This window comes from Arachis ipaensis, chromosome B9, assembly GCF_059453495.1.
Source record: "Arachis ipaensis isolate K30076 ecotype BB chromosome B9, ASM5945349v1, whole genome shotgun sequence".
NCBI classification, from domain to species: domain Eukaryota; kingdom Viridiplantae; phylum Streptophyta; class Magnoliopsida; order Fabales; family Fabaceae; genus Arachis; species Arachis ipaensis.
In genome coordinates, this window is record NC_142444.1 from 84519692 (window position 1) to 84544657 (window position 24966).

At 39.3% G+C, this 24966-nt stretch overlaps 1 non-coding gene across 1 annotated transcript; it reads right to left on the reverse strand.

The window, feature by feature from the left end:
* Positions 1-6108: 6108 nt before the first annotated feature.
* On the reverse strand, positions 6109-6216 carry LOC148545283 (small nucleolar RNA R71). The gene has a single exon (XR_015902073.1). It is a non-coding gene; the product is annotated as a small nucleolar RNA R71 (small nucleolar RNA).
* Between the last annotated feature and the right edge of the window lie 18750 nt (positions 6217-24966).

Genomic DNA, 24966 nt, shown 5'->3' on the forward strand with positions numbered 1-24966 from the left:
TAAAACTTTAAAGAAACAACTTTAAAGAAACGCTTCAAGAACCGTCTGTTTCACAAAACCAAACAATAATCCAGACAAACAAGCATTCATATCCATCCCAGACAACCAAATAATACATAAGACTTATACAATTACTAGAAGTTCATTACTCACATCAATATTCATATATACAATCACTAGAACTTCATTACTCACATCAATATCCATATATAGCAACTCCGAATTATAAAGTTTATTTTTCTGAAAAAGCCCCTACCTCAATAAGTTTAGACCATAACCTAAACGCCTCACAAAATTCCTTTCGTCTCGACCTAAATTTAACGGCAGCTTCAAATTAAAGCCCCGCACACTTTCGCAACAGCATAAATAGCTTTAAAACACAACATGCAACCTTGGTTACTAACTTCCTAACACATTAATACTGCAAACACTTTAATACACAAAATAGAACACTAACACAGGGGTTATCAAAACATAAATACTTACTGTAGAAGAAAACAGAGCAGCGGCAGTCTTTGAACCGGTCTGGCGGCAGCCCCGGCAGCCACCCCAAGCAGCAGCGGTGACCTAAACAACATGCAGTGACGATGAAGTTCCCGGAAACTCAACGGAAAGGAAAAGCCAACCTAAAATCCTTACCGGCAGTGGATCTTAACGGCGGCAGTGGCATTTTTCAGCGGCAGAGGCTCGGCCACCCACCTCCAGGAGTGGCGACGAAGCAAGCGACGGCAGCTGGACGCAGCGGTTCTTATGCCCGGCTCCCTCTCTCTCTTCGCGCACTCTCTCTGTTTGCGGTTCTGTTGCTCGATGGCGGCTCGTGGACGGTTCAGCGGCGGCGACTTGGTGGCGTAGTCTCCCTCCAAGATCCGACAATGACGCGACGGTGGCAGCGAGTGTAACACCCCATTATCCTAAACCTTACCTTTATCCGTAAAGCGAAAGATAACAAGGTGCCATGACAGTTCTAAAGCTCATGCATTAATAAATATAGAAGAACATAATAATACTAGGAGCCCGATGAAGGAATAAAATTCAAAATCACATAAAGCAGAATTACAAACCGCGAAGCGTTCACACACGATAACTAAAAGCGTGAAGGCACAAGATACAACATGAGACTTAATATATATATATATATATATATATATATAAGGATGGTAGTTATAGAGTACTAGCCGCGGCCCGCGGAGTTTAGACCGACTAGTCATATACAGATGATGATCGTGACTCTCGGCGGTTTAGAATTTATCTAATGAGGTCTCGTTGTTAAGTATAGTTTCTAAACCAACCAATAGTCCTTTCATACAAAAATTTAGGTTGTCACAAGTAACAAACCCCAATGAAAATTTACCGGAGTATTTGGACTCCGGGTCGTCTCCCTAGGAACCAATGGAGTGCATGCGTATTGGCTATGATGGGGTAAAAAGGGGATTTTGTTTATAAGATGGCAAGGAAGTAGACTGAGTGAGTAAGTAAAGAAAGCAAAATAAAGAACTCTTGGCTAAGACTTGGGTACTTGAGATCACCATCCTAGTTAACAAACCAATTATTGACAATTATGAGAGGCCAACCCATTAAGTTTACTTCTCGAAGCCTTAAGTACGTAACATTTACTCCTAGACTTGAAGTATGTCAAACAGGCTTGATCACATCCACCCATAAGTCCTAACCTACCTACCAATTGGCTTAGTAGTGGGTTAGCGTCAATGGGCTTCAAATTGATCACACAGGGTTCTCAAATTACCAAATCCATTATATCCAAAAACTCAAGACCACTCAAGTCCCTTGGCTTAGGCCAAGAGTTGATAAAACTACTCAAGAACTAAAGAGAGCATTTCATCAAACACTTAGAATGCAATGAAAATCAACATCATAAATTGCAAGATGCTAAAATATACCACTATCAATTGCAAGAAAAGTGAGATCACAACTCAATTCATCAATTAAAGAAACATCAACATCAAAATTGCATTAAATGTAAACAAATCCAACATGAGTCATCATCACAAAAGAGAGCAAAATGGGAAATTAACATAAAAACTAAGAGAATAAAGATGTAGAAAGGAGAAATTATAGAAGAAACAAGATGAGATCAAGTAATTAAACATAAAATTAAAATAATCTAACCTAATCCTAACCTAATTCTAGAGAGAAGAGGGAGCTTCTCTCTCTAGAAAACTAACTAAAGGCTCATGTTGGCTAAACTAATTGCTCCCCCTTGCTTGGACTTCAATTCTGCATGAAATACACTCAGAAACAAGTTGGATTTGAGCCTGGGCAGCTCAGAAATTGCCCCCAGCGTTTTGCCTTCAAGTGGGCCATGTGAGAGTATCGGCGCATTGATGAGCGGATAATTTATACGCTTTTTAGCATTGTTTTTACATAGTTTTTAGTATAATTTAGTTAGTTTTTAGTATATTTTTATTAGTTTTTAAATAAAAATCACATTTCTGGACTTTACTATGAGTTTGTGTGTTTTTCTGTGATTTCAGGTATTTTCTGGCTGAAATTGAGGGACTTGAGCAAAAATCAGATTTAGAGGTTGAAGAAGGACTGCAGATGCTGTTGGATTCTGACCTCCCTGCACTCAAAGTAGATTTTCTGGAGCTACAGAACTCCAAATGGCGTGCTCTCAATTGTGTTGGAAAGTAGACATCCAGGGATTTCCAGCAATATATAATAGTCTATACTTTGCCCGAGTTTAGATGACGCAAATTGGCGTTCAACGCCAGTTCCATGCTGCATTCTGGAGTTAAACGCCAGAAACAGGTTGCAAGGTGGAGTTAAACGCCAGAAATAGGTTACAAACTGGCGTTCAACTCCAAGAGAAGTCTCTACACGTGTAAAGCTCAATGTTCAGCCCAAGCACACACCAAGTGGGTCCCAGAAGTGGATTTCTGCATCATTTACTTATCTCTGTAAACCCTAGTAACTAGTTTAGTATAAATAGGACTTTTTACTATTGTATTTACATCTTTGGATATCTTTGGATTATCTTTTGATCCTTTGATCATGTTTAGGGGGCTGGCCATTCGGCCATGCCTGGACCTTCTCACTTATGTATTTTCAACGGTAGAGTTTCTACACACCATAGATTAAGGTGTGGAGCTCTGCTGTTCCTCATGAATTAATGCAAAGTACTATTGTTTTTCTATTCAATTCAAGCTTATTCCTATTCTAAGATATCCATTCGCACCCAAGAACATGATGAATGTGATGATTATGTGACGCTCATCATCATTCTCACCTATGAACGCGTGCCTGACAAACACTTCCGTTCTACATGCAAAAAAGCTAGAATGAGTATCTCTTAGATATCTAATACAGGGGACCAAGTCCGAGATATTAGAGTCTTCGTGGTATAAGTTAGAACCCATGGATGGCCATTCTTGAGATCCGGAAATTCTAAACCTTGTCTGTGGTATTCCGAGTAGGATCTGGGAAGGGATGGCTGTGACGAGCTTCAAACTCGCGAGTGCTGGGCGTAGTGACAGACGCAAAAGGATAGTAAATCCTATTCCGGTATGATCGAGAACCAACAGATGATTAGCCATGCAGTGACAGCACATTGGACCATTTTCACAAAGAGGATGGGATGTAGCCATTCACAACGGTGATGCCCTACATAAAGCTTGCCGTGGAAGGGAGTAGGAATGATTGGATGAAGACAGCAGGAAAGTAGAGGTTCAGAGGAACGAAAGCATCTCTATATGCTTATCTGAAATTCTCACCAATGAATTACATAAGTATCTCTATCCTAGTTTATGTTTTATTTATCTTTTAATTATTAAAACTCTATAACCTTTTGAATCCGCCTGACTGAGATTTACAAGGTGTCCATAGCTTGCTTCAAGCCGACAATCTCCGTGGGATCGACCCTTACTCACGTAAGGTTTATTACTTGGACGACCCAGTGCACTTGCCGGTTAGTTGTATCAAAATTGTGAAGAGAACTAAAATTATGAACGTGCGTATTAAGTTTTTAGTGCCATTACCAAGGAATGAACAATCACGATTTCGTGCACCAAGTTTTTGGCGCCGTTGCCGGGGATTGTTCCAGTTTGGACAACTGACGGTTCATCTTGTTGCTCAGATTAGGTAATTTTATTTTAATTTTAAGCTTTTTATTTCTTATTTTCGAAAAATACAAAAAAAATTTCTTTTTTCGTTTTTCCCAATTAATTTTCGAAAAATACAAAAAATTTTACAAAATCATAAAATCAAAAATATTTTTTGTGTTTCTTGCTTGAGTCTAGAGTCAACTTTTAAGTTTGGTGTCAATTGTATCTTTTTAATTTTCAAAAAATTATTTTCAAAAATCTCATGCATTGCATTCTTCATGATCTTCAAGTTGTTCTTGGCCAGTCTTCTTGTTTGATCTTCATATTTTCTTGTTTTGTGTCTTTTCTAGTTTTTCATATGCATTTTCAATTTGTTAGTGTCTAAAGTTTGAAAATTTCTAAGTTTGGTGTCTTGCATGTTTTTCTTTTCTTGAAAATTTTCAAAAATAAGTCTTGATGTTCATCTTGATCTTCAAAGTGTTCTTGGTGTTCATCTTGACATTCATAGTGATCTTGCATGCATCATGTGTTTTGATCTAAAATTTTCATGCATTGAGTCTTTTTGATGTTTTTCTCTTTCATCATTAAAAATTCAAAAATAAAAAATATCTTTCCCTTTTTCTTCTCATCAAATTCGAAAATTTGAGTTGACTTTTTCAAAAATTTTTAAAATTTAGTTGTTTCTTATGAGTCAAATCAAATTTTCAATTTAAAAATTCTATCTTTTTCAAATCTTTTTCAAAATTCAAATCTTTTTCAATTTTTCTTTCATATTTTCAAAAATTTTAAATTAATTTTCAAAATCTTTTTCTTATTTTTATTCCATATTTTCGAATTCAATGTTAACAATTAATGTGATTGATTCAAAAATATTAAGTTTGTTACTTGCCTAATAAGAAAGGTTCAATCTTTAAATTTTAAAATCAAATCTTTTTGTTTCTTGTTAGTCAAGTAATCAACTTTAACTTTCAAAATCAAATCTTTTTAAAATTCTTTTTCAAATCTTTTTCAAATTAAATTTCAATCACATCTTTTTCAAAATTTAATTTTAAAATCTTTTCTAACTTTTTATCTTTTCAAATTTGATTTTCAAATCTTTTTCAATTAACCACTTTACCTTTTTATTTGATTCTTATCTTTTTCAAAACTACCTAACTAAACTCCCTCTCTAATTTTCGAAAATCCCTTCCTTCTTTCTCAAATTTCCTTTTTAATTAACTAATTATTTTGATTTCAATTTAATTTGATTTTAATTTTAATTTTCAAATTTTAACTTTAATTTTAAAATATTTTTATTTTATTTTATTTAAATTTTTGAATTCTTCTCTTCCTCACCTCCTTCTATTTATTTATTCATCTACTAACACTTCTCCTCCACCAAAAAATTTGAACCCCATCCCCCTCTCTGTGTTCGAATTTTTTCTCTTCTCCTTCTTACATTCTTCTCTTCTTATACTTGCATAAGGAATCTCTATACTGTGACATAGAGGATTCCATATTTTCTTTTGTGTTCTCCTCTTTTTCATATGAGCAGGAACAAGGATAAGAACATTCTTGTTGAAGCTGATCCTGAACCTGAAAGAACTCTAAAGAGGAAGCTAAAGCACAACTCTCTGGAGAAAATCTGACAGAAATTTTTGAAAAAGAAGGAGACATGGCCGAAAACAATAACAATGCAAGGAAGATACTTGGTGACTTTACTGCACCAAATTCCAATTTACATGGAAGAAGCATCTCAATCCCTGCTATTGGAGCAAACAACTTTGAGCTTAAACCTCAATTAGTTTCTCTGATGCAACAGAACTGCAAGTTTCATGGACTTCCATCTGAAGATCCTTTTCAGTTCTTAACTGAATTCTTGCAGATCTGTGATACTGTTAAGACCAATGGGGTTGATCCCGAGGTTTACAGGCTTATGCTTTTCCCATTTGTTGTAAGAGACAGAGCTAGAATATGGTTGGACTCTCAACCTAAGGATAGCCTGAACTCTTGGGATAAGCTAGTCACGGCTTTCTTAGCCAAGTTCTTTCCTCCTCAAAAGCTTAGTAAGCTTAGAGTGGATGTTCAAACCTTCAAACAGAAAGAAGGTGAATCCCTCTATGAAGCTTGGAAGAGATACAAGGAACTGACCAAAAAGTGTCCTTCTGACATGCTTTCAGAATGGACCATCCTGGATATATTCTATGATGGTCTGTCTGAGCTATCAAAGATGTCACTGGACCATTCTGCAGGTGGATCCATTCACCTAAAGAAAATGCCTGTAGAAGCTCAAGAACTTATTGACATGGTTGCAAATAACCAGTTCATGTACAATTCTGAAAGGAATCCTGTGAATAATGGGACGCTTATGAGGAAGGAAGTTATTGAAATTGATACTCTAAATGCCATATTGGCTCAGAATAAAATATTGACTCAGCAAGTCAATATGATCTCTCAGAGTCTGAATGGATTGAAGGAATCATCCAACAGTACTAAAGAGGCATCTTCTGAAGAAGAAGCTTATAATCCTGAGAACTTTGCAATTGCAGAGGTGAATTACATGGGTGAACCCTATGGAAACACCTATAATTCCTCATGGAGGAATCATCCAAATTTCTCATGGAAGGATCAACAAAAGCCTCAACAAGGTTTTAATAATGGTGGAAGAAACAGGTTTAGCAATAGCAAGCCTTTTCCATCATCCACTCAGCAACAGACAGAGAATTCTGAGCAGAATCCATCTAGCTTAGCAAATATAGTCTGTAATCTATCTAAGGCCACTTTAAGTTTCATGAATGAAACAAGGTCTTCCATTAGAAATTTGGAGGCACAAGTGGGCCAACTGAGTAAAAGAGTCACTGAAACTCCTCCTAGTACTCTCCCAAGCAATACAGAAGAGAATCCAAAAAGAGAGTTCAAGGCCATTGATTTAACCATCATGGCCGAACCTACAAGGGAGGGAGAGGACGTGAATCCCAGTGAGGAAGACCTCCTGGGACGTCCAGTGATTAACAAGGAGTTTCCCTATGAGAAACCAAAGGAATCTGAGGCTTATCTAGAGACCATAGAGATTCCATTGAACCTCCTTCTACCCTTTATGAGCTCTGATGAGTATTCTTCTTCTGAAGAGAATGAAGATGTTACTGGAGAGCAAGTTGCCAGGTACCTTGGTGCAATCATGAAGTTGAATGCCAAATTATTTGGTAATGAGACTTGGGAAGATGAACTTCCCTTGCTCACCAATGAACTGAGTGATCTGGATCAACTGACATTGCCTCAGAAGAAACAGGATCCTGAAAAGTTCTTAATACCTTGTACCATAGGCACCATGACCTTTGAGAAGGCTCTATGTGACCTTGGGTCAGGGATAAACCTCATGCCACTTTCTGTAATGGAGAAACTGGGAATCTTTGAGGTGCAAGCTGCCAGAATCTCATTAGAGATGGCAGAAAACTCAAGAAAACAGGCTTATGGACAGGTAGAGGACGTGTTAGTAAAGGTTGAAGGCCTTTACATCCCTGCTGATTTCATAATCCTAGACACAGGAAAGGATGAGGATGAATCCATCATCCTTGGAAGACCCTTCCTAGCCACAACAAGAGTTGTGATTGATGTGGACAGAGGAGAGTTAGTCCTTCAACTGAATGAGGACAACCTTGTGTTTCAAACTCAAGGATCTCCTTCTGTAACCATGGAGAGGAAGCATGAAAAGCTTCTCTCACTGCAGAGTCAACAAAAGCCCCCACAGTCAAACTCTAAGTTTGGTGTTGGGAGGCCACAACAAAACTCTAAGTTTGGTGTTGAACCCCCACATTCAAACTCTATGTTTGGTGTTGGGAGGTCCCAACAATGCTCTGAACATCTGTGAGGCTCCATGAGAGCTCACTGTCAAGCTATTGACATTAAAGAAGCGCTTATTGGGAGGCAACCCAATGTTATTTAATCATATCTATTTTATTTTTTTTTGTTGTTCCATGTTTTATTAGGTTGATGATCATGTGAAGTCACAAAAACTACTGAAAAATCAAAAACAGAATGAAAAATAGCATTGAAAACAGCACACCCTAGAGGAAAGTAGTTTGGCGTTTAAACGCCAGAAACAGGCACCAAGCTGGCATTTAACACCAGAAACAAGCATCTGCCTGGCATCAAACACTAGAAACAAGCTACATTTGGGCGTTTAATGCCAGAAACAGGCAGCAGTCTGGCATTAAATGCCAGGATTGCACAGCAAGGGCGTTTTACACGCCTAATTGGAGCAGGGATGTTAAGTCCTTGGTCCCACTGGATCTGTGGACCCCACAGGATTCCTACCACTTCTTCTCTCATCTTCACACCTTTTCATAATATTCTTCCTCAATTAACCTCCACCAATCACCTCCATTACTCCTCCAAAACCATCATACAACCCACCTACACCCACCCACTTCAATTCAAACCATCACTCCTTCCTTTTCACACATCATAACCACCTAAACCCCCTTGACCGAACCATTCACACACCTCCATCTCCTCTATTTTCTTCTTCTTCTACTCACTTTTTTCTTCTTTTGCTCGGGGACGAGCAAACCTTCTAAGTTTGGTATGGTAAAAGCATTGCTTTTTATTTTTCCATAACCATCTAGGGCACCTAAGGCCAGAGACATTCTCATTGAAGAGGACAAGCCCATCACTAAGAAAAGGATGGGGCAAACAAGAGATCATGGACCTCAACAAGAGCATGAGGAAATCCCCCACCATGAAATCCCTGAGATGCCTCAAGGGATGCACTTTCCTCCACAAAACTATTGGGAGCAAATCAACACCTCCCTAGGAGAATTAAGTTCCAATATGGGACAACTAAGGGTGGAGCACCAAGAGCATTCCATCATCCTCCATGAAATTAGAGAAGATCAAAGAGCTATGAGGGAGGAGCAACAAAGACAAGAAAGAGACATAGAGGAGCTCAAAAGCACCATTGGTTCTTCAAGAAGAGGAAGACGCCACCCTCACTAAGGTGGACTCATTCCTTAATCTCCTTGTCTATTTATTTTCTGTTTTCGGTTTCCATGCTTCATGTTTAATTATGTTTGTGTCTTTACTATATGATCATTAGTGTCTAAGTGTCTATGCCTTTAAGTTATGAATATGAATCCATCACCTCTCTTAAATGAAAACTGTTCTAAAAACAAAAGAACAAGAAGTACATGGTTTCGAATATCCTTGAAACTAGTTTAATTATTTTGATGTGGTGGCAATACTTTTTGTTTTCTGAATGTATGCTTGAACAGTGCATATGTCTTTTGAAGTTGTTGTTTATGAATGTTAAATATGTTGGCTCTTGAAAGAATGATGAAAAGGAGAAATGTTATTTGACAATCTGAAAAATCATAAAAATGATTCTTGAAGCAAGAAAAAGCAGTGAATACAAAAGCTTGCAGAAAAAATGGCGAAAAAAAATAGAAAAAGAAAAAGCAAGCAGAAAAAGCCAAAAGCTCTTTAAACCAAAAGGCAAGAGCAAAAAGCCAATAGCCCTTAAAACTAAAAGGCAAGGGTAAATAAAAAGGATCCAAGGCTTTGAGCATCAGTGGATAGGAGGGGCTAAAGGAATAAAATCCTGGCCTAAGCGGCTAAACCAAGCTGTCCCTAATCATGTGCTTGTGGCGTGAATGTGTCAAGTGAAAACTTGAGACTGAGCGGTTAAAGTCAAGGTCCAAAGCAAAAGAAGAGTGTGCTTAAGAACTTTGGACACCTCTAATTGGGGACTTTAGCAAAGCTGAGTCACAATCTAAAAAGGTTCACCCAGTTATGTGTCTGTGGCATTTATGTATCCGGTGGTAATACTGGAAAACAAAGTGCTTAGGGCCACGGCCAAGACTCATAAAGTAGCTGTGTTCAAGAATCAACATACTGAACTAGGAGAATCAATAACACTATCTGAACTCTGAGTTCCTATAGATGCCAATCATTATGAACCTCAATGGATAAAGCGAGATGCCAAAACTATTCAAGAGGCAAAAAGCTACAAGTCCCGCTCATCTGATTGGAGCTAAGTTTCATTGATATTTTGGAATTTATAGTATATTCTCTTCTTTTTATCCTATTTGATTTTCAGTTTCTTGGGGACAAGCAACAATTTAAGTTTGGTGTTGTGATGAGCGGATAAGTTATACGCTTTTTGGCATTGTTTTTACATAGTTTTCAGTATAATTTAGTTAGTTTTTAGTATATTTTTATTATTTTTTAAATAAAAATCAAATTTCTGGACTTTACTATGAGTTTGTGTGTTTTTCTGTGATTTCAGGTATTTTCTGGCTGAAATTGAGGGACTTGAGCAAAAATCAGATTCAGAGGTTGAAGAAGGACTGCAAATGCTGTTGGATTCTGACCTCCCTGCACTCAAAGAGGATTTTATGGAGATACAAAACTCCAAATGGCGCCCTCTCAATTGCGTTAAAAAGTAGACATCCAGGGCTTTTCATCAATATATAATAGTCCATACTTTTCTCGAGTTTAGACGATGCAAACTGGCGTTCAACGCCAGTTCCATGCTGCATTTTGGAGTTAAACGCCAGAAACAGGTTGCAAAGTGGAGTTAAACGCCAGAAACAGGTTACAAAATGGCGTTCAACTCCAAGAGAAGCCTCTACACGTGTAAAGCTCAATGCTCAGCCCAAGCACACACCAAGTGGGTCCCGGAAGTGGATTTCTGCATCATTTACTTATCTCTGTAAACCCTAGTAACTAGTTTAGTATAAATAGGACTTTTTACTATTGTATTTACATCTTTGGATTATCTTTTGATCCTTTGATCATGTTTAGGGGGCTGGCCATTCGGTCATGCCTGGACCTTATCACTTATGTATTTTCAACGGTAGAGTTTCTACACACCATAGATTAAGGTGTGGAGCTCTGCTGTTCCTCATGAATTAATACAAAGTACTATTGTTTTTCTATTCAATTCAAGCTTATTCCTATTCTAAGATATCTATTCGCACCCAAGAACATGATGAATGTGATGATTATGTGACGCTCATCATCATTCTCACCTATGAACGCGTGCCTGACAAACACTTCCGTTCTACATGCAAAAAAGCTAGAATGAGTATCTCTTAGATATCTAATACAGGGGACCAAGTCCGAGATATTAGAGTCTTCGTGGTATAAGTTAGAACCCATGGATGGCCATTCTTGAGATCCGGAAAGTCTAAACCTTGTCTGTGGTATTCCGAGTAGGATCTGGGAAGGGATGGCTGTGACGAGCTTCAAACTCGCGAGTGCTGGGCGTAGTGACAGACGCAAAAGGATAGTAAATCCTATTCCAGTATGATCGAGAACCAACAGATGATTAGCCATGCAGTGACAGCGCATTGGACCATTTTCACAGAGAGGATGGGATGTAGCCATTCACAACGGTGATGCCCTACAAAAAGCTTGCCATGGAAGGGAGTAGGAATGATTGGATGAAGACAGTAGGAAAGCAGATGTTCAGAGGAACGAAAGCATCTCTATATGCTTATCTAAAATTCTCACCAATGAATTACATAAGTATCTCTATCCTAGTTTATGTTTTATTTATCTTTTAATTATTAAAACTCTATAACCTTTTGAATCCGCCTGAGTGAGATTTACAAGGTGACCATAGCTTGCTTCAAGCCGACAATCTCTGTGGGATCGACCCTTACTCACGTAAGGTTTATTACTTGGACGACTCAGTGCATTAATGGTTAGTTGTATCGAAATTGTGAAGAGAACTAAAATTATGAACGTGCGTATTAAGTTTTTAGCGCCGTTACCAAGGAATGAACAATCACGATTTAGTGCACCACGCGTGCGCGCCATGTGCGCGTGCGCGTCGCTGGCAAATTCTCAACCCGCGCGGACGCGGCATGTACGCGTGCGCATCCATAGGCGAAATCACTTTTGCGCGTGCGCGCCTGGTGGGCGTCCGCGTCCTTTGGGGCATTCCCAATCTTTGTTTCTCCATGCATTCTGATGAGCGGATATTTTATACGCTTTTTGGGGATAATTTCATATAGTTTTAAGTATGTTTTAGTTAGTTTTTAGTCTATTTCTATTAGTTTTTAGGAAAAATTCATATTTCTGGACTTTACTATGAGTTGTGTATTTTTCTGTAATTTCAGGTATTTTTCTGGCTGAAATTGAAGGAGCTGAGCAAAAATCTTATTCAGGCTGAAAAAGGACTGCTGATGCTGTTGGATTCTGACCTTCCTGCACTCAAAGTGGATTTTCTGGGGCTACAGAACTCGAAATGGCGTGCTTCTAATTGCGTTGGAAAGTAGACATCTAGGGCTTTCCAGCAATATATAATAGTCCATACTTTGCACAAGAATAGACAACGTAAACTGGCGTTCAACGCCAGTCCTCTGCCCAATTCTGGCGTCCAGCGCCAGAAAAGGATCAAAAGCTGGAGTTGAACGCCCAAACTGGCATAAAAACTGGCGTTCAACTCCACAAATGGCCTCTGCACGTGAATTGATTAAGTCTCAGCTCCAGCACACACCAAGTGGGCCCCAGCACACACCAAGTGGGCCCCAGAAGTGGATCTCTGCATCATCCATCATAGTTTATCCAATTTTTGTAAACCTAGGCTACTAGTTTAGTATTTAAACAACTTTTAGAGACTTATTTTGTATCTCATGACTTTTCAGATCTAAACTTTGTATTCTCTGACGGCATGAGTCTCTAAACCCCATTGTTGGGGGTGAGGAGCTCTGCTGTGTCTCGATGAATTAATGCAAGTATTTCTGTTTTCCATTCAAACACGCTTGTTCCTATCTAAGATGTTCATTCGCGCTTAACTGTGATGGAGGTGATGAGCTGTGACACTCATCACCTTCCTCAAATCATGAACGTGTGCCTGACAACCACCTCCGTTCTATATACGATTGAATGAGTATCTCTTAGATTCCTTAATCAGAATCTCCGTGGTATAAGCTAGAACTGATGGCAGCATTCATGAGAATCCAGAAAGTCTAAACCTTGTCTGTGGTATTCCGAGTAGGATTCAAGGATTGAATGACTGTGACGAGCTTCAAACTCTTGAAGGCTGGGCGTTAGTGACAGACGCAAAAGGATAGTAACTCCTATTCCAACCGGATCGAGAACCAACCGGTGATTAGCCGTGTTGTGACAGAGCGCGTGAGCGTAGTTTTCACTGGGAGGACGGAAGGTAGCCATTGACAACGGTGATCCACCAACACACAGCTTGCCATAGGAGGACGTGCGTGCGTGAATCAGAAGACAGAGGAAAGCAGAGATTCAGAAGATAAAGCATCTCCAAAACTCCAACATATTCTCCATTACTGCATAACAAGTAACCTTTAATTTATGCTCTCTCAGTTATTCACAATTCAACTGATAAACATAATTGACTTCCTGACTAAGATTTACAAGATAACCATAGATTGCTTCAAACCAACAATCTCCGTGGGATTCGACCCTTACTCACGTAAGGTATTATTTGGACGACCCAGTGCACTTGCTGGTTAGTGGTACGCGTTGTGAAAAGTGTGATTCACAATTCGTGCACCAAGTTTTTGGCGCCGTTGCCGGGGATTGTTCGTGTTTGGACAACTAACGGTTTATTTTGTTGCTTAGATTAGGAAAATTTTTTCTTTTTTTGGTTTAGAGTCTTTTATTATTTATCCCTTGTTAAAACACTTTAAATTTATAGCTCAGTTAATTAGAACGTGGTGTTTATGTTCATGATAATTGGCTATCATATTTTTTAAAACCTTTTTCAAAAATAATTTTTCTATTAAATCCTGTGCCAAACTTTAAGTTTGGTGTTCTTTCTTCATGTTCTTGTGTTCTTGTGAGTCTTCAAAGTGTTCTTGAGTTTTCCTTGTGTCTTGATCTTAAAATTTTTAAGTTTGGTGTTCCTTGGTGTTTTCCCTCCAAAATTTTCAAAAACAAGGAGCATTAGATCTAAAAATTTTAAATCTTGTACTATCTTATTGTTTTTCTCTCTCCTCACTAAATTCAAAAATATCTTTTCAAAATATCTCTTCTAACTTCCTAACTTCTTATCTTTTCAAAATTTGTTTCAACTAACCAACTAACTTTTTGTTTGTTTCTCAACTTTTTCAAAACTACCTAACTAACTCTCTCTCTCTCTAATTTTCGAAAATATCTTCCCTCTTTTTCAAAAATTTCTTTTTTAACTAATTAATTTTTATTTTTTTTTATAAAAAAAAAATTTAATTTCAAAATTCAAATTCTTTTTAGTTATTTTATTTTATTTAAGTATTTACTTCTTATAAAATAAAATAAATAAAAAGATAAATCAGTCCAAGTTATATCCATATATCCATCATGGACATAAGTGGAAATGAACAGTCCAGGAGGACTCTGGGGTCATATTCTAACCCCTCTACTGCTTCATATGGGAGTAGTATATACATACCCTCCATTGGAGTTAGTAGCTTTGAGTTGAATCCTCAGCTCATTATCATGGTGCAGCAAAGTTGCCAGTATTCCGGTCTTCCACAGGAAGAACCTACAGAGTTTCTGGCACAATTTTTACAAATTGCTGACACAGTACATGATAAGGAAATAGATCAGGATGTCTACAGACTATTACTGTTTCCATTTGCTGTAAAAGATCAAGCTAAGAGGTGGTTAAATAACCAACCTAAAGCCAGCATAAGAACATGGAAACAGCTGACAGAAAAATTCCTGAATCAGTATTTTCCTCCAAAAAGGATGACACAGCTAAGGCTGGACATCCAAGGCTTTAAACAAGGAGATAATGAATCTCTTTATGATGCCTGGGAGAGATACAGAGAGATGCTACGAAAATGCCCCTCTGAAATGTTTTCAGAGTGGGTTCAGTTAGACATCTTCTACTATGGGCTTGCACAAGGAGCTCAGATGTCTCTAGATTACTCAGCTGGTGGATCTATCCATATGAGAAAGACAATTGAAGAGGCTCAAGAGCTCATTGATACAGTTGCTAGGAATCAACATCTGTATCTAAGCAGCAACCCTTCCATGAATGAAGAGGTTAAAACAGTAACTGCTGAATTCAGTACTGTAAAACAAGCTGCTGAATTCAATCAGTAATTGGATTTTCTAACAAAGCAGCTAGCTGAATTCAAGGACAGGCTACAGGAGACAAGGATAGCTAATATACATATAGACGAATAGTTTAAACAAACAAAGCAGCAGCTATCAAAGCAAATAGCAGAAGAATGCCAAGCAGTTCAATTAAGAAGTGGGAAAACATTAAATACCCCACCTCAAGGCATCAAAAATTCAAGAAATGAGCAACCCACCAAAGTTTCACCTGAGGACAGTAAGAGCCCAGGGAAAAATAATTCTGGCACTAAAACGCCAGAAAATGGGTGGAAGGCTGGCGCTGAGCGCCCAGACCATGCCCAAAACTGGCGTTCAGCGCCAGAAACAAGGCAGGATTGGCGTTCAACGCCAGAAATGGGCAAGAATCTGGCGTTGAACGCCCAAATGAGGCAGAATCCAGCGTTGAACGCCCAAAATGGGTACATTTCTGGCGTTCAGGCGCCAGGAACAGACAGTGAGCTGGCGTCTAACGTCACTCCAGCTTCTGACTCTGGCACTCAATTGCCAGTGAGGGATCAGACACACACAAGTGCTGATAACAATCCCTCTAAAAAGGCTTCTTTAACCACTAAGGTTGAGGAATATAAAGCCAAGATACCTTATCCTCAAAAACTCCGGAAAGAGGAGCAGGATAAGCAATTTGCTCGCTTTGCAGATTATCTAAGGACTCTTGAAATAAAGATTCCATTTGCAGAGGCACTTGAGCAAATACCTTCTTATGCCAAGTTCATGAAAGAGATCTTGAGTCATAAAAAGGAGTGGAGAGAAACAGAAAGAGTTCTCCTCACTGAAGAATGCAGTGCAGTCATTCTGAAAAGCTTTCCTGAAAAGCTTAAAGACCCTGGGAGTTTTCTGATACCATGCATATTAGAAGGTGATTGCACCAAGACAGCTTTATGCGTTCTTGGGGCAAGCATCAACCTGATACCTGCATCTACTATCAGGAAGCTTGGCTTAACTGAAGAAGTTAAACCAACCCGGATATGTCTCCAACTTGCTGATGGTTCCACTAAATACCCATCAGGCGTGATTGAGGACATGATTGTCAGAGTTGGGCCATTCGCCTTTCCCACTGACTTTGTTGTGCTGGAAATGGAGGAGCACAAGAGTGCTACTCTCATCCTAGGAAGACCCTTCCTAGCAACTGGACGATCCCTCATTGACGTCCAACAGGGGGAAATAACCTTGAGAGTCAATGATGATGAGTTCAAGTTGAACGCTGTCAAAGCCATGCAGCATCCAGACACATCAACAGACTGCATGAAAGTTGATCTCATTGACTCTTTGGTAGAAGAGATCAACATGGCTGAGAGTCTCGAATCAGAGTTGGAAGACATCTTTAAAGATGTTCAGCCTGATTTGGAGGATTCAGGGGACATGAAAGAGCCTCTGAACTTTCTTCTGAAAGAGGAAAAACCCCCTAAACCCGAGCTCAAGCCACTACCACCATCCTTGAAATATGCATTTCTGGGAGAAGGTGACACTTTTCAAGTGATCATAAGCTCTGCTTTAAATTCACAGGAAGAGGAAGCACTTATTCAAGTGCTAAGGACACACAAGACAGCTCTTGGGTGGTCCATAGGTGACCTTAAGGGCATAAGCCCAACTAGATGCATGCACAAAATCCTATTGGAGGACAATGCCAAACCAGTGGTTCAACCACAGAGGCGGCTAAATCCAGCCATGAAGGAAGTGGTGCAGAAAGAGGTCACCAAGTTACTAGAGGCTGGGATTATTTATCCTATTTCTGATAGCCCCTGGGTGAGCCCTGTTCAAGTCGTCCCAAAAAAGGGAGGCATGACAGTGATTCATAATGAAAAAAATGAACTGGTTCCCACAAGAACAGTTACAGGGTGGCGCATGTGTATTGACTACAGAAGGCTCAATACAGCCACCAGAAAGGGTCATTTTCCTTTACCATTCATAGACCAGATGCTAGAGAGACTAGCAGGTCATGATTATTACTGCTTTTTGGATGGCTATTCAGGCTATAACCAGATTGCAGTGGATCCCCAGGATCAAGAGAAAACAGCATTCACATGCCCATCTGGAGTGTTTGCTTATAGAAGGATGCCATTTGGGCTATGTAATGCGCCTGCAACCTTCCAGAGATGCATGCTCTCTATTTTCTCTGACATGGTGGAAAAATTTCTGGAAGTCTTCATGGATGACTTCTCAGTATATGGAGACTCATTCAGCTCCTGTCTTGATCACCTGAAACTTGTTCTGAAAAGATGCCAAGAAACCAACCTAGTTTTAAACTGGGAAAAGTGTCACTTCATGGTGACTGAAGGAATCGTTCTTGGGCATAAAATCTCAAACAAGGGAATAGAGGTGGATCAAGCAAAAATAGAGGTAATTGAAAAATTACCACCACCTGCCAATGTTAAGGCAATCAGAAGCTTTCTGGGGCATGCAGGATTCTATAGGAGGTTTATAAAGGATTTTTCAAAAATCGCAAAACCTCTAAGCAATCTGCTAGCTGCTGACACGCCATTTGTGTTTGACACAGCATGCCTGCAGGCGTTTGAAACGCTGAAAGCTAAGCTGGTCACAGCACCAGTTATTTCTGCACCAGACTGGACATTGCCATTTGAGTTAATGTGTGATGCCAGTGATCATGCCATTGGTGCCGTATTGGGACAGAGGCATGACAAGCTTCTGCATGTCATTTATTATGCCAGTCGCGTTCTAAATGATGCCCAGAAAAATTACACAACCACAGAAAAAGAACTACTTGCAGTGGTTTACGCCATTGACAAGTTCAGATCATACTTAGTAGGATCAAAAGTGATTGTGTATACTGACCATGCTGCTCTTAAATATCTACTCACAAAGCAGGATTCAAAACCCAGGCTCATCAGATGGGTATTGCTTCTGCAAGAGTTTGATATAGAAATAAGAGACAGAAAAGGGACAGAGAACCAAGTGGCTGATCATCTGTCCCGGATAGAGCCAGTGGAAGGGACGTCCCTCCCCTTTCTTGAGATCTCTGAGACGTTCCCTGATGAGCATCTATTTGCCATCCAGGAAGCACCATGGTTTGCCGATATTGCAAACTATAAAGCTGCACGGTTCATACCCAAGGAGTACAATAGAATACAAAAGAAGAAATTAGTCACTGATGCAAAGTACTACTTGTGGGATGAACCCTATCTCTTTAAGAGATGTGCAGACGAAATTATCCGTAGGTGTGTCCCCAGAGAGGAAGCACAGAGGATCCTATGGCATTGCCACGGATCTCAATATGGAGGCCATTTCGGAGGTGAGCGAACAGCCACCAAGGTCCTCCAATGTGGCTTCTATTGGCCCACACTCTATAAAGATTCCCGAGAGTTTGTACGTAATTGTGACAGTTGCCAAAGAGCTGGTAATCTGCCTCATGGTTACGCCATGCCTCAACAAGGAATCTTGGAAATTGAGTTGTTTGACGTATGGGGAATTGACTTCATGGGACCTTTTCCACCATCATATTCAAACACTTATATTCTGGTGGCAGTTGACTATGTATCAAAATGGGTTGAGGCTATTGCCACACCCACCAATGATACTAAAACAGTGCTGAAGTTCCTCCAGAAACATATCTTTAGCAGGTTTGGTGTCCCTAGAGTGTTAATCAGTGATGGGGGCACTCACTTCTGCAATAAACAGCTTTACTCTGCCATGGTTCGGTATGGAATTCGCCACAAAGTGGCCACACCATATCATCCACAAACCAATGGGCAAGCTGAAGTGTCTAACAGAGAATTAAAGAGAATCCTGGAACGGACAGTAAATACCTGTAGAAAGGATTGGGCAAGGAGCTTGGATGTTGCTCTGTGGGCTTACAGAACAGCATTCAAGACCCCTATAGGGACCTCTCCATACCAACTCGTGTATGGTAAGGCATGCCACTTGCCCGTGGAACTGGAACATAAGACCTACTGGGCAACCAGATTCCTAAACTTTGATGCCAAATTAGCAGGAGAAAAACGATTGCTCCAGCTAAATGAGCTAGAGGAATTCAGATCCACAGCTTTCGAAAATGCCAAGCTTTATAAAGAAAAATAAAAAAAATGGCATGACAGAAAGCTGTCATCTAGAATCTTTGAACCAGGACAGAAGGTCCTGTTGTTTAACTCTAGACTCAGGCTATTCCCCGGGAAACTGAAATCCCGGTGGAGGGGACCATACGTGATTACAAGTGTGTCACCATATGGTTATGTGGAGCTTCAAGATATTGATTCTGATAAGAAGTTCATTGTCAATGAACAGAGAATCAAGCATTATCTTGAAGGCAACATTGAGCAAGAATGCTCAAGGCTGAAGCTAGATTAAAAGCTCAGCAAGGTCCAACTAAAGACAATAAAGAAGCGCTTGCTGGGAGGCAACCCAGCCATGGGGCATCAATCCTCTAAGCATTTTTGCCCTATTTTTATTTTTATTTGTTTATATAAAGTTCACTGACACTAAGGTACAGATTCATTTGTATAAGTTTACAGGGTTACAGAAGGAATCGACACACAAAACAGAGTAAAAGAGCTCAATGGCAAGAAAACACCAGTAAAGGGGCATTTTGGGCGTTCAGCGCCCAAAATGGGCATCCACTGGGCGCTGAACGCCAGTAATGGTAGCATCTGGGCGTTCAACGCCAGAAATGGCCACCCACTGGGCGTTGAACGCCAGTAATGGCAGCAACTGGGCGCTGAACGCCCAGGAGATCAGCATTTGGGCGCTGAACGCCCAAAACAAGCAGTGTTTGGGCGTTCAAACGCCAGGAAGACAGGGAGGAGCCAAATCCATTTGTCCCACACGTATTTCCATTTTAATTTCAAATTTTATGCTTCAATGCATGATTTTTACATGAACATGTCAAGAACCCTGGTTTCTAAAATCCCTAATTTCTAAAAATCCATCTTTCCAAATTCAATCCAACTCTTTTCAAAATCTTTTCTGAAAACAAATCTATCTTTTTCACTCAAAAATCTTTTCAACTAATCCATATCTTTTTCAAATATCCATATTATCTTTTTCAAAATTCAGAGTTATCTTTTTCAAAAATCTATCATATCTTTTCAAAATTAAACTCTATCTTCTATCTTATCTTTTTCAACTCAATCTTTTTATCTTATCTCTTCCATTTTTTTCGAAAAGCCACCCCCCCACCCCTTTAAAATTGGGTTCGGCCTCCCCCTCCTCCATCAACAAGTGCACCTCGATCTCCTTCTATCCCTCTCCTTTCTTTTCTTTTGCTTGAGGACAAGCAAACCTCTAAGTTTGGTGTGTTTTTCCGAGATCACTAAGATCATGGCTCCCAAAGGAAAACAATCCACTCCAAGAGGCAAGAAAGAGAGCGTTCCAAAACCACTTTGGAATCAAGGGAAGTTCTTATCTAAAGAACATTCAGACCATTATCTTAAAGTAATGGGTCTGAGATCAGTGATCCCGGAAGTTAGATTCGATCTGAAAGAAGACGAATATCCGGAGATCCAGGAGCAAATTCGAATCAGGAACTGGGAAGTCCTAGCTAATCCTAAAACGAAAATAGGAAGGAACATGGTCCAGGAGTTCTATGCTAATATGTGGCAGACTGACAAGCAAAGACTATCTGGAACTGCCTGCTACGAATTTCGGACCATGGTCAGGGGAAAGATTGTTCATACCACCCCTGACAAGATCAGAGAGATATTAAAGCTACCTCAGCTAAAGGATGATCCAGACTCCTTCAACAGGAGGATGATGAGAGCAGACATTGGCCTGGATAAGATTCTAGAGGACATATGTATCCCTGGAGCCAGGTGGACCACCAACACAAAGGGCGTCCCAAATCAACTCAAGAGGGAGGATCTCAAACCAGTTGCCAGAGGATGGCTGGACTTCATTGGGCGTTCTCTGTTGCCCACTAGCAACCGTTCTGAAGTCACAGTTAAAAGAGCAGTGATGATTCATTGCATCATGATGGGAAAGGAAGTGGAGGTTCATCAGCTAATTTCAATTGAGCTCTATAAGATTGCTAACAAAAATTCAAAAGAGGCCAGGTTGGCTTATCCAAGCGTGATTTCTCTGCTCTGCAAGGACACTGGAGTCAAGATGGGAATAACTGAATATATCCTAATTGAAAAGTCAATCACCAAAGCAGCTATGGAGCAAATAATAAAACAACAGAAGGAACACAGTCAAATGCTGACCCATATGTTTAAAGAACAAGAGGAGCAGGGACGTGACTTAAGGGAACTGAAGCGCCAAAAGTCTTCTGTAATACCAAGCATCCCAAGGATCAGAGGAACCCCCATACCCCCAGAATAAAGGTTGTTAATTTCCAATTTCTGCCTTAACTCTGTGACAGTGTCCTTATAAAATAGTTTACCTTAGAAGTCATATAATAGTAATTAGTATCTATTTGATTTTATCTCCAATTAAGCTATAGTTTATTTTTCTCATCATCATTAAACATGAATAAAATAGTAGATCTTTTGAATAAGAAGCAATAAAATTTCGAGTTTAATAAAAGAAATTCTAATTGGTTAAATGTGGTGGCAATGCTTTCTGTCTTCTGAATGAATGCTTGAACAGTGCATATGTCTTTTGAATTTGTTGTTTAAGACTGTTAAATATGTTGGCTCTTGAAAGAATGATGAACATGAGACATGTTATTGATAATCTGAAAATCATAAAAATGATTCTTGAAGCAAGAAAAAGCAGCAAAGAACAAAGCTTGCAGAAAAAAAAAAAAGCAAGCAGAAAAAGCCAAAAGCTCTTAAAACCAAAAGGCAAGGGCAAATAAAAAGGATCCCAAGGCTTTGAGCATCAGTGGATAGGAGGGCCTAAAGGACTAAAATCCTGGTCTAAGCGGCTAAACCAAGCTGTCCCTAACCATGTGCTTGTGGCGTGCAGGTGTCAAGTGAAAACTTGAGACTGAGCGGTTAAAGTCAAGGTCCAAAGCAAAAGGAAGAGTGTGCTTAAGAACTCTGGACACCGCTAATTGGGGACTTTAGCAAAGCTGAGTCACAATCTGAAAAGGTTCACCCAGTTATGTGTCTGTGGCATTTATGTATCCGGTAGTAATACTGGAAAACAAAGTGCTTAGGGCCACGGCCAAGACTCATAAAGAAGCTGTGTTCAAGAATCATCACACTGAACTAAGAGAATCAATAACACTATCTGAATTCTGAGTTCCTATAGATGCCAATGACTCTGAGCTTCAATGGATAAAGTGAGATGCCAAAACTGTTCAGAAGCAAAAAGCTACTAGTCCCGCTCATCAAATTAGGATCTGAGCTTCAATCAAAAACTCTGAGATATTATTGCTTCTCAACCTATTAGTCTTCTATTTTATTTGTCTAGTTGCTTGAGGACAAGCAACAATTTAAGTTTGGTGTTGTGATGAGCGGATATTTTATACGCTTTTTGGGGATAATTTCATATAGTTTTAAGTATGTTTTAGTTAGTTTTTAGTCTATTTCTATTATTTTTTAGGAAAAATTCATATTTCTGGACTTTACTATGAGTTGTGTGTTTTTCTGTAATTTCAGGTATTTTTCTGGCTGAAATTGAAGGAGCTGAGCAAAAATCTGATTCAGGCTGAAAAAGGACTGCTGATGCTGTTGGATTCTGACCTCCCTGCACTCAAAGTGGATTTGCTGGAGCTACAGAACTCGACATGGCGTGCTTCTAATTGCGTTGGAAAGTAGACATCCAGGGCTTTCCAGCAATATATAATAGTCTATACTTTTCACAAGAATAGACGACGTAAACTGGCGTTCAACGCCAGTCCTCTGCCCAATTCTGGCGTCCAGCGCCAGAAAAGGATCAAAAGCTGGAGTTGAACGCCCAAACTGGCATAAAAACTGGCGTTCAACTCCACAAATGGCCTCTGCACGTGAATTGCTTAAGTCTCAGCTCCAGCACACACCAAGTGGGCCCCAGCACACACCAAGTGGGCCCCAGAAGTGGATCTCTGCATCATCCATCATAGTTTATCCAATTTTTGTAAACCTAGGCTACTAGTTTAGTATTTAAACAACTTTTAGAGACTTATTTTGTATCTCATGACTTTTCAGATCTAAACTTTGTATTCTCTGACGGCATGAGTCTCTAAACCCCATTGTTGGGGGTGAGGAGCTCTGCTGTGTCTCGATGAATTAATGCAAGTATTTCTGTTTTCCATTCAAACACGCTTGTTCCTATCTAAGATGTTCATTCGCGCTTAACTGTGATGGAGGTGATGAGCTGTGACACTCATCACCTTCCTCAAATCATGAACGTGTGCCTGACAACCACCTCCGTTCTATATACGATTGAATGAGTATCTCTTAGATTCCTTAATCAGAATCTCCGTGGTATAAGCTAGAACTGATGGCAGCATTCATGAGAATCCGGAAAGTCTAAACCTTGTCTGTGGTATTCCGAGTAGGATTCAAGGATTGAATGACTGTGACGAGCTTCAAACTCTTGAAGGCTGGGCGTTAGTGACAGACGCAAAAGGATAGTAACTCCTATTCCAACCGGATCGAGAACCAACCGGTGATTAGCCGTGCTGTGACAGAGCGCGTGAGCGTAGTTTTCACTGGGAGGACGGAAGGTAGCCATTGACAACGGTGATCCACCAACACACAGCTTGCCATAGGAGGACGTGCGTGCGTGAATCAGAAGACAGAGGAAAGCAGAGATTCAGAAGATAAAGCATCTCCAAAACTCCAACATATTCTCCATTACTGCATAACAAGTAACCTTTAATTTATGCTCTCTCAGTTATTCACAATTCAACTGATAAACATAATTGACTTCCTGACTAAGATTTACAAGATAACCATAGATTGCTTCAAACCAACAATCTCCGTGGGATTCGACCCTTACTCACGTAAGGTATTATTTGGACGACCCAGTGCACTTGCTGGTTAGTGGTACGCGTTGTGAAAAGTGTGATTCACAATTCGTGCACCAAGTTTTTGGCGCCGTTGCCGGGGATTGTTCGTGTTTGGACAACTAACGGTTTATTTTGTTGCTTAGATTAGGAAAATTTTTTCTTTTTTTGGTTTAGAGTCTTTTATTTTTTATCCCTTGTTAAAACACTTTAAATTAATAGCTCAGTTAATTAGAACGTGGTGTTTATGTTCATGATAATTGGCTATCATATTTTTTAAAACCTTTTTCAAAAATAATTTTTCTATTAAATCCTGTGCCAAACTTTAAGTTTGGTGTTCTTTCTTCATGTTCTTGTGTTCTTGTGAGTCTTCAAAGTGTTCTTGAGTTTTCCTTGTGTCTTGATCTTAAAATTTTTAAGTTTGGTGTTCCTTGGTGTTTTCCCTCCAAAATTTTCAAAAACAAGGAGCATTAGATCTAAAAATTTTAAATCTTGTACTATCTTATTGTTTTTCTCTCTCCTCACTAAATTCAAAAATATCTTTTCAAAATATCTCTTCTAACTTCCTAACTTCTTATCTTTTCAAAATTTGTTTCAACTAACCAACTAACTTTTTGTTTGTTTCTCAACTTTTTCAAAACTACCTAACTAACTCTCTCTCTCTCTAATTTTCAAAAATATCTTCCCTCTTTTTCAAAAATTTCTTTTTTAACTAATTAATTTTTATTTTTTTTATAAAAAAAAAATTTAATTTCAAAATTCAAATTATTTTTAGTTATTTTATTTTATTTAAGTATTTACTTCTTATAAAATAAAATAAATAAAAAGATAAATCAGTCCAAGTTATATCCATATATCCATCATGGACATAAGTGGAAATGAACAGTCCAGGAGGACTCTGGGGTCATATTCTAACCCCTCTACTGCTTCATATGGGAGTAGTATATACATACCCTCCATTGGAGTTAGTAGCTTTGAGTTGAATCCTCAGCTCATTATCAT